This window comes from Uranotaenia lowii, chromosome 1, assembly GCF_029784155.1.
Source record: "Uranotaenia lowii strain MFRU-FL chromosome 1, ASM2978415v1, whole genome shotgun sequence".
NCBI lineage: Eukaryota > Metazoa > Arthropoda > Insecta > Diptera > Culicidae > Uranotaenia > Uranotaenia lowii.
This window is the reverse complement of record NC_073691.1, coordinates 150,952,631-150,962,657: the sequence shown is the minus strand read 5'-3', so window position 1 is coordinate 150,962,657 and position 10,027 is coordinate 150,952,631.

The following is a 10,027-nucleotide window of genomic DNA, read 5'->3' as shown; positions in this document are numbered from 1 at the left end:
ACTAAAACCACCTTGGGCTTCGTGTGCCAGATGTGCCCCTTGGTTTTACCCTATGATACTACATCAAGGGGTAGGCTGTGCTCATGCACTTATACATCTCACCCTTTTCCTTTTCCTCTTTCTCAATGTTGGTCTTTCTCCTTGATCTTCGTTCTGCTTTATCCTCTTTCTCCTTCTCCTTTTCCTCTATTGCTTCAGACTGGTACGGAAGACCCCGAGGCGTGTGCCGGTTAGGTAACGCTTTCAAAGTAACTTGCGCCCGTCACAGCAACCACTCCCGCAGGATTTCTTACCACCAAGGCATGGCCGATTGAGAGACTACCAAGCTAGAATCCCGTCACGACCACACCGAGTGGTATCTCCGCTTCCTTTTGCTGCAGGAAAGATCGTAGCTGAGTACGTGAGACCTTTTAAGTCCCACCACACGTATGAGTCCAGATTAGGGTTATACCGCGCCCTTAGATCGCGTTGCTTTTGAATTGTGGTGTCATACGAGGCCCAAGACCTTCCATTAGCTTGTCAAATTTGGTTGACTATCTCGCTCTCTCCGTTCATCATCTTTCCTGATTCGTATCAGATCGCGCATGATTTGCGAGATTTCGTCGACTATAGCACACCACGACTGTTCGTCGCGACACATTTCACTCACAATGTTTTCAGCGTTCAAATTTTAAGTTGGGACCTGGGACAGACAAAAATAGCAAGTTCTGCCTATTCCTCCGTATCTACGCATTCCGGGCAATAAGGCGAACTGATAAGCTTAAACCAATGAAGGTATTGCTTAAAGCACCCATGACCCGAAAAAAAATGCGTCAGGTAGAAGTTGACCTCTCCATACTTCCGATTTACCCAGTCTGAAAGTCGCGGGATTAGCCTATGCGTCCATCTTGCGTTGTTCGATGCGTCCCATTGCTCCTGCCACTTGCGTCTCATGGTGAGAGAGCAAAAAGGGCATAAACTCGGATGCAGGGTTGCCAACATTTTCTTTCAAAAATCAGGGAACTGGTGAAATAAAAATCAGGCAAAATCTGGCTACGTAAGTAACGAAAATTCCGCTCAAAGTGATGACCTTTTTTTTTTGGTCATCGCTCCATATTTTAACTTCAATATGTGTTGTGAGCCTACTTGGTTGAATAATTCTACTGAATGAAAGCAATCGAAAGATTCCCTTTAATTCCCTTTTTTAAATAAGAATTAAAGGTAATCTTTCGATTGCTTTGATTCAGCCACATTTACACTTTTTAACTTCAGCAATGCTCCTAATTTAGTTCCTTACTACCTATTTTTCATCACATTCGCAAAAATCAGGCAAAATCAGGAATATTTTCAAAAATCTGGGAAATTCAATGGCTTTTCAGGTTGTCAGGCAGAGTCTCGAAAAATCAGGCAATCCCTGAAAAATCAGGCACGTTGGCATCTCTGCTCGGATGCAACAATTAGAAGGCACCTACCGTATTGGACGGTGTGTAACCGCGAGATTGCAATAGAGAGAATTCTTTGCATTTGGAATGGTAATGATCAAAATTCCACAAGCATGCTTATCAATTTGCAACAATTTGCAAAAAATTTCTCTCTCTCTCAGCGCTGGTTCCTCTCGTTTTAACGCAAATAAACTCAATGCGCACAATTGGCCACAATTTACCTCAGTTTCAATCATTGGTTGCACAATTTGTGTGATCGTTGATGTATCTTCTCTTAAGCGGGCCTACACAACATTTGTACAAATGCGATGATATTCGATGAAATTTTGTCGCTATAAACAAGATTTGCATAGTGCATGGCACTGCTTGAATGAGCGCCCAAACGGTTGGAGTAAAATCGGTCGGGATCGAAATATTTTGTACAAACCATCCTCCCAGCCGGGGTGGAGATGGTTTTTTTTTGTTGCTGTTTTCGCTAGCAATCGTTTGTGTTCGCGTGAAAAATGTGTGTATAGTGTGTGGGCGAGCATAGAACAAACAATCGTCGTGGAATCATCGAATTTGTACAGGCCATTTGTGTACTCTATGGCCCGTTTTAACCTCAGTTCCCCGTGTACAACACGCACTTGCATTACCGAGCAGAATTTTTGGAAAAACAAGTATGAAACTGCGATTTATACACCGTTAAATACGGTACATCATATCCTACTCATCAGTTGTTTTGAGATATTATCTAATCCTGGAAACTTATATGCAACTGCTTAAAATTGTTCATATGAATTTGTAGAGGGTTCCTTTTGAACAAATAGTCGCCCGTACATTGAGTGTATCACAAAACCACGCTAAATCACATGACATGTTCCACAGCAACAGTAGATGAACATTGAAATCGAATCTTATGAATCAGTGGGTTATTGAATTCAGCCATCGACACCCCCTATTCGAAGCCGGAAAACGACCCCGAGTTCGTTGCCCATCAAAAAAAAGATCTTCGGCGAACGAAACGGTGGCACCGCGGGCGCTGTATGGTCTCATCCCAGAGGCAATTGATTTTATCGATCTCATGTTTTATTCAAAAGGAGGCAACCGAATCGATTCCAAGCCCCCGGCTGCTGGTGTACCTACAAACTTATGGGAAGGACCGGCGAACCGAAAGCCAAACAAACATCGCAGAATCGGCTGCCGGATCCCACCCCCACTTGGTCCGTGTCGTCTCCCGATCCTAAATCGGAAACAAAACAATATCAAATTTTGATATTTTTTTATAGTCTGTACTGTGGATGGCTATCGACGAGTTCGGAGATTTTTTTTTCATCAAACCCTCAACATACGGAGTACCGTAAAACGGGGTAAGTTTGATCACCGGGGTATCTTTGACCAACATTAAATTTTTGCACATTATCATCAATAACTCAGTCTATAGATTGAATTTTTGAAAACTGTTTTCTACGTTTGAAAGCCTATGAATTGAGTATCAAATAGACAAAATTTGGTTTGTATTTGAAATTTTTGTCTGTTAGTAAAAATGTAATTTCAAAATCTAAAAATATCTTCTTTTTCCAAGGCTTGCAAACAAACAGCTCTCCTGATGAAATCAAAATGCATTTAGAAGCAAACGGGTTGTTGAATGTGAAAGAACTACTTTTTTTCTTAGTGTATGTATAGTAATAATGCTATTTTTATAGGCTTTTAGTGATAAATTTTTAATATTTAAAAAATAAGGACATTTTTCAAGCGTAAGCCCGCATTGGACAAATGGATAGAAACCCTATCAAATGGTCAACTTTAAGAAAAAATGAAAATGGAAATAGTGGGAGGGCCTAGAGGAATGTGTTAAGGTTAAATTTTATTTGTTTTTTTTAGCTCAAACTATTTAGCAATTGTTCTAAGTTTTGCCCCTAAATGTATGCAACATAATAGTTCTTTTTTCAATTATGAATATTTTCAAAAGAAAACGTTAAAAAGCAAGATAAAATGGATAAACTAGCATTTGTAGATATTATGAATTTGTTTTGTATCCTTTATGATCGAGAAAACTCGTTAAAACCGTCAAAATAGAGACTGACCAATTGTAACCCCAAAGCATCAAATTCTGAACAGAGACGAAATCGATTTTTTAATCAAATTTAAAGTGGTTTAATAAATTTCTGCAACCATGTATAACGTTCATAGGAGTCCAGTACTGATTTTAAAAATATGAAACATGCCACATTCCTATTGGCAGAAAAAAATATTCGAAAAATATTGAAAAAAGTGATCAATATTACCCCGGATTACGGTACATTTATCAGGAACATAACCTAATGAGTTTACGGAAAATGTGTCTAAGGCAGCTAGAGCCCTCCTCACAAATAAAGTCTAAATCAAGATTTAAAACAATTCGCTATTTCGAAGCTGAGCTGCTGCCATCTGGTCTAATACGATGTTGAATGAGCAATAGACCGCTGCAAGCATTGTATGAAAATTTGAAATTTATACATTTTAACACCTCCCTTAACTTGTTTTGGTTGCATTTACTGCCAAAAATACAGAGGGCTGAAACAGCTCAAAGCCTAGTCCACACTAGGCAACTTGGGCTGCCATTTCGGTTGCTGAGACTTGTGTATGTTTACATCTTGGTTGCTGAAAGTCTCCCATACTTTAAGCCTAGTCCACACTAGGCAACATAAAATGCGATTTCGGTTGCTGAGACTTGTTTTTGTTTACATCTTGGTTGCTGACGGTCTCCCATACCTGCATACATATCTCAGATGGCGATGGAAATTCCATGCTAAGTGTTAGTAAAAGTTTTTTTTTGTAAACATTGTAACCATGCTAATTCGTGACGTCAGTTGCATTTTCAAACAAACAACCATCATCGATGTACCAGCGAAAACTAAATCATTGCCAACTGCTGTTTACGATTCTTGCCTAGGATACATAAACATCCTGGCAAGTGACTTAGGCTTTGTTTACCTTTTTACTTTTTAAATAACGAGTTCTGTAATAGTGTGCGTGTTTGTTCATCACCTTCTTTGTACCACATTGCTCCCATACTTGTCGGGAGATCTGAGACGGCAACCTCATGAAATGTAGAGCCTAGTCCACACTAGGCAACATGAACTGCGATTTTTGTTATGAGACGAACTTTGTTGTCTGTTGTTGTTGTTGGAAACCTGAGACGGTCTCAGTGTCTCCCGAAGAAAATGGGAGACGGGAGACGAACCGTCTCCTAGTATGGATTAGGCTTAACCATAAACCAGTCACGGCAACCGAAATCGCAGTCCAAGTTACCTAGTGTGGACTAGGCTTTAAACGTACCAACTTCAAATCCAAGATGGCCGGTTCTTTATTTTCAAACAATCAACGATTTGAAACGTTTCAGAAATCGTAACACTTAAACAGTGTAGCTCCACCAGGGGACTGAGATAAACGGAGAATCATCTGTAGTGTATAAGTCCCGGTCGTTGAATAAAAAAAGCGACATCCCTAATGAAGGTACCTATATGAAATGAGAAATATGGGAAGCAAAACGAAAACTAGAGAGAAGAACGAGAGAGAGAATGTGTGTTTTAGCGTCGACCGATTGAAGATCTCGGTGGCTGGCTTGCGGCATAAACGTGTCCCTTTTTCTAGCTCCGACGAAAATTTGGGAACATTTTAGAGAAATGCTCGGCGGAGGACACGACATCATCGTCAATGATCAAACAAATTTTGCAGCCAATGATTGAATTTGTGGTAATTTGTTGCAATTTGCTAGAGAGAATTAGAAGGTTTAAGTTAAAATGAGAGAAACCGGTGCTCAGAGAGAGTGAAAATGTGCTAATTGTTGCAATTTGTTAAGCAGTTGTGGAATTTTTATCATTACCATTCCAAATGCAAAGAATTCTCTCTCCACTGCAATCCCTTGAGCCCCACTGTCCTGGAAAAAAATTGGAAAATTTTTTGTTTTGATTTTTATAATCAAATTCTCCAAATCATAAGCCATAAGCCTGTGTATATTAACGTTGATGAAAGAACACATCAGTTCAATTGATTACCACTACTACCCGGTAAATTTGAATCGGCAGAGAGGTAACTCAAATCGCCAGAGGGATCGTAACGATCTCTCTGGCGATTTTGCATCATCACATCGTTAGAGAGGAACACACCATACGCGTGCCTTGGGTGAGTGCCACGAATTAAGCTAAGACACGCCCTCCAGAGAAACACACGAACACAATCCGAATCGTGTTTGTATGTTTCCCTCCGAGACGCGTGTTCGCCTGCCTGAGAAGTCGACAGCTACGATTGAAAGCACACACGGGACACGGGGACAAAATACGACCACACCGTACGAGTGTACGATTCAAACTGATTTCGCATGTACGCATTCGTATTTGTTGCCTCTAGGTATCTCGGCAGGACAAACCGAAAGAAAATATTTGCGTTCTTGGAGTGTCGCCGAAGTTAACCGTTTTATTCTAAGTTCGGTGACTCAACTCTCAATTTTTTTGCATGCTCTGTCGATTTCTGAGAGGACGCGCTTACTGGGTAATCGCATGTTTGAAATTATTTCCCACATAGGGTAGACTGTGTGGGAGATAAGGGTATTACTAGCACCCGGGGCTTATTAAAAACTTCATTTTTCGAAGAACGTGCGAATTTTCTCAAAAAAATTTCATGAGGAAATGTTTTGTAGTTCCTATAGAATTAATTTTTCAGCAAAAAAGAAATCTCTTTATCATCTTTACAAAAATATTTTTAAAAACCAACTAGATTCTTAAGTGACGAAAATATTATTATTCTTGAGAACCGGAAAATAAGCTCTTATGATCGTTACATCACCTTGATCTATGAAGCACTTCCATCTGTACCGTTGAGCCGTCAACACGTACGCCGGAGCATCGTATCGTTGCTGTGTACCTGCAGGAACATTTTACATTATTTATTTTTTCCTTACCTGTATTTCAATCAGCACTTTTCAGTGCTAAAATTATTTTCATTTTCTTTTATTCATATTTTCTCTTTTCTTTCCAGCATGGGGAAGTCTTCGGCCGGCTCAAGGGCCGGAAGAAAACGGATTGCTGAACCTAATCCAGGGCCATCTGCCAAAAAAGTTGAAATTTCCAATTCATTCGATGTCCTTCATAACATCGGTGATGAGGAAATATTCATATTTAATTCTGATAAGAGTACTAAGAAACCTTCTTCTTCTTCTTATACTCTTAAAAACGAAAAGATTCCACCAATAACGGTCACGATTCCTGACTTCAATGCCTTTCGAAAAGAAATCGTCACTTCCGTCAAGGACGTGAAGATTTCTTTTCAGATCGGTCGAAGGGGAACTGCTCGTATATTGGCGGAATCTTTTAATGATTTTCAAAAGGTTTTAAATTATTTGAATAATAAAAAACACCAATTTTTTTACGTACGACACTAGAGGTGATCGTCCTTTTAAAGTTGTACTTCGTGGTCTCACCGGCGATCAGACACCGGATGAGATCACAAATGAATTAAATTCTTTGTTAGGTTTTTCTCCAATTCAAGTAATTCAAATGAGGAAAAGAACCAACACGAATAATACCAGTAGTGTTGGTTTTGCTCCTGAACTTTATTTGATCCATTTTAAAAAGGATCAGGTTAATAATTTGAAAATTTTGGAAAAGGCTCGTCTTATGTTTCATTGTCGAGTAAAATTTGAACCTTTTCGTAAATCCCATACCAATTTTTTACAAAATATTACGCAATGTCGTCGTTGTCAAGCTTTTTGTCATGGCACTAAAAATTGTAGAATGAATGCCAGATGCATGTTTTGCGGCTCATTCGATCATGAAAAATCTAAATGCCTTTTTGGTGGTGATAAGCCAAAAACAGAATTTTTTAAGTGTGCGAATTGCGCAGGTAATCATTCCTCGAATTCTCTAGATTGTCCCGTTAGGGCAAAAATTGTTGCTTCTAGGAAAAACCCCAAAGTTTCCAGAAAAGTTTCTTCTCCTCCTTCCTCTTTTTCGTCTACACACGTAAGACCGGCAAACAACCTGCCTGTTCGCAGTCAGCCTTGGCCTACATTGGAATCACGGCTGGGTAATACCCGAAGTGATTTTAATGTTACCTGGGCTGATTCTGCGCCACAGACTCGTTGTTTATCGTTCTCAGAGGTGGTTGAAAATGGGTTGCCCTCTTCAGGTTTAACTAATAAAAATGGAAAAAACCAAGTCTCAACGTTCATGCGAAGGCTTGGGAAAATCCCCGAAATTCAAATACTTTTTCTTCTCCTTCCTCTTCTGATTCTAACAATTTTGTTGATTTGGGTGAGATTACTGAGGAAAAATTAAAATTTTTGCATCAAAATTTAATGGAAATGATGCAACTTATGTTGAAAGCAAATTCAATGTTTGAAGCTTTCCAAACTTCTTTTAATTATGCTAACAAAATTATTATGACTTTACGATTCCCTTATGGATCCAAATAGATGTTTAAATATTATGAATTGGAACGCTAGATCTTTGCTGGCTAACCAAGACGAGTTCTTTATATTTTTGAAAACTCAAAACATACATATTGCTGCCATCACTGAAACTTTTTTAAAGCCAGACAATAACTTGAAAAGCAATGCTTTCTTTAAAATTTTACGAAATGATCGACTTGATCGACAAGGTGGGGGTGTAGCTATTGTCATCAATAGTCGTCTCAAATTTAGACTTCTTCCTTCTTTCAATACAAAAGTCTTAGAAACAATTGGAATTGAATTAGAAACTTCTATGGGGAAAATTATAATTGTTGCCGCATATTTGCCTTTTCAATGTAGCGGTGAACAGAAAAATTTTTTGAAGGGAGATTTACAAAAACTCACCAGAAATAAATCTAAATTTTTTATAATTGGTGACTTTAATGCAAAACACCGATCTTGGAATAATATTTCATCAAATTCAAATGGGAATATTTTGTTTAATGACTGCTCTGCAGGTTATTATACTGTTGAATATCCTAATGGGCATACTTGTTTTTCTTCAATTAGAAATCCCTCCACAATTGATTTGGTTCTAACGGATTTAGGCGAGCATTGTAGTCAATTAGTTACTCATGCGGACCTCGATTCAGACCACCTTCCAGTAACATTTTCTTTATCCCAAAGTCCCATTGAAAACCCTTTAAAATCAACTTTTAATTTTCAAAAGGCTAACTGGGAGCGATATATGAATTTTATTGAACGTAATTTAGATGTAAACGTTCCATTGAATTCAATAGAAGATATTGATTTGGCTGTAGAAAATTTGACAACTTCAATAGTCAATGCTAGAGCCGCTTCAATACCTAAAGTTAAACATAAATTTAATCAACCTTTAATTGATGATGATCTTCAGTTTTTGATACGACTGAAAAACATTCGTCGACGCCAATTTCAACGAACTAGGGATCCTTATTTGAAATTAATTTATTGCGACCTTCAAAAAGAGATCAAACGTCGTTTAAATTTCATTCGTAATGAAAATTTTGCTAAAGCAGTAGAGGACATTAAACCCTACTCAAAGCCATTTTGGAAATTAACTAAAATTCTAAAAAAGCCCCAGAAGCCAATTCCTACTATGAAAGATGGGGATAAACTTCTTTTAACGAATTCAGAAAAAGCTCAAAAATTAGCCCAACAATTTGAGTCTGCTCATGATTTTAATTTAAACGTTGTAAGTCCAATTGATGCTCAAATTTCCCTAGAATTTGATGATATTCTTTCTAAGCAAATTGTGTTTGAAAGTTCTTGTGAGACAAATATTGATGAACTTAAATTGATTTTCAAAAAATTCAAAAATATGAAAGCCCCGGGGGAAGATGGGACTTTCTATATTCTTATTAAAAAGTTGCCTGAAAGCACTTTAAATTTTTTAGTTAAAATCTTCAATAAATGTTTTCACTTGGCTTATTTTCCCAATAAATGGAAAAATGCCAAAGTAACTCCAATTTTGAAACCTGGAAAAAGTGCTTCAGAGCCTTCAAGTTATCGACCAATTAGTTTGCTTCCATCTTTAAGTAAACTATTTGAGAGAGTTATTTTGAATAGAATGATGATTCACATTAATCAGAATTCTATTTTCCTTGATGAACAATTTGGTTTTCGTCATGGACATTCTACTACACATCAACTTTTGAGTGTAACTAATATGATTAACGCTAGCAAATCTGAGGGTTATTCAACTGGTGTTGCTCTTCTTGATATTGAAAAAGCTTTTGACAGTGTTTGGCACAAAGGTTTAGTAGCTAAATTAGCTCGATTTGATTTTCCTGTATATCTCACCAAAATTATTCAAAATTATTTGACTAGCCGAACTTTGCAAGTAAGCTATCAAAATTCATGCTCTGAAAGGATACCCATTAGAGCTGGTGTCCCTCAGGGTAGTATACTTGGGCCTATTTTATACAATATTTTTACTTCTGATCTTCCTGATGTCCCAGAAGGAAAAGGTAGAAGATTATTTGCTGACGATACTTTGCTTTCAGCCAAAGGTCGAAATTTACGGGTGGTACGCAGTAGATTGCAACAAAATTTAAATTCCTTTTTGAATTAATTGAAAATGTGGAAAATTTCTCCTAACGCTTCCAAAACTCAACTTATTTTATTTCCCCATAAGCCAAGAGCAAATTTTTTAAAA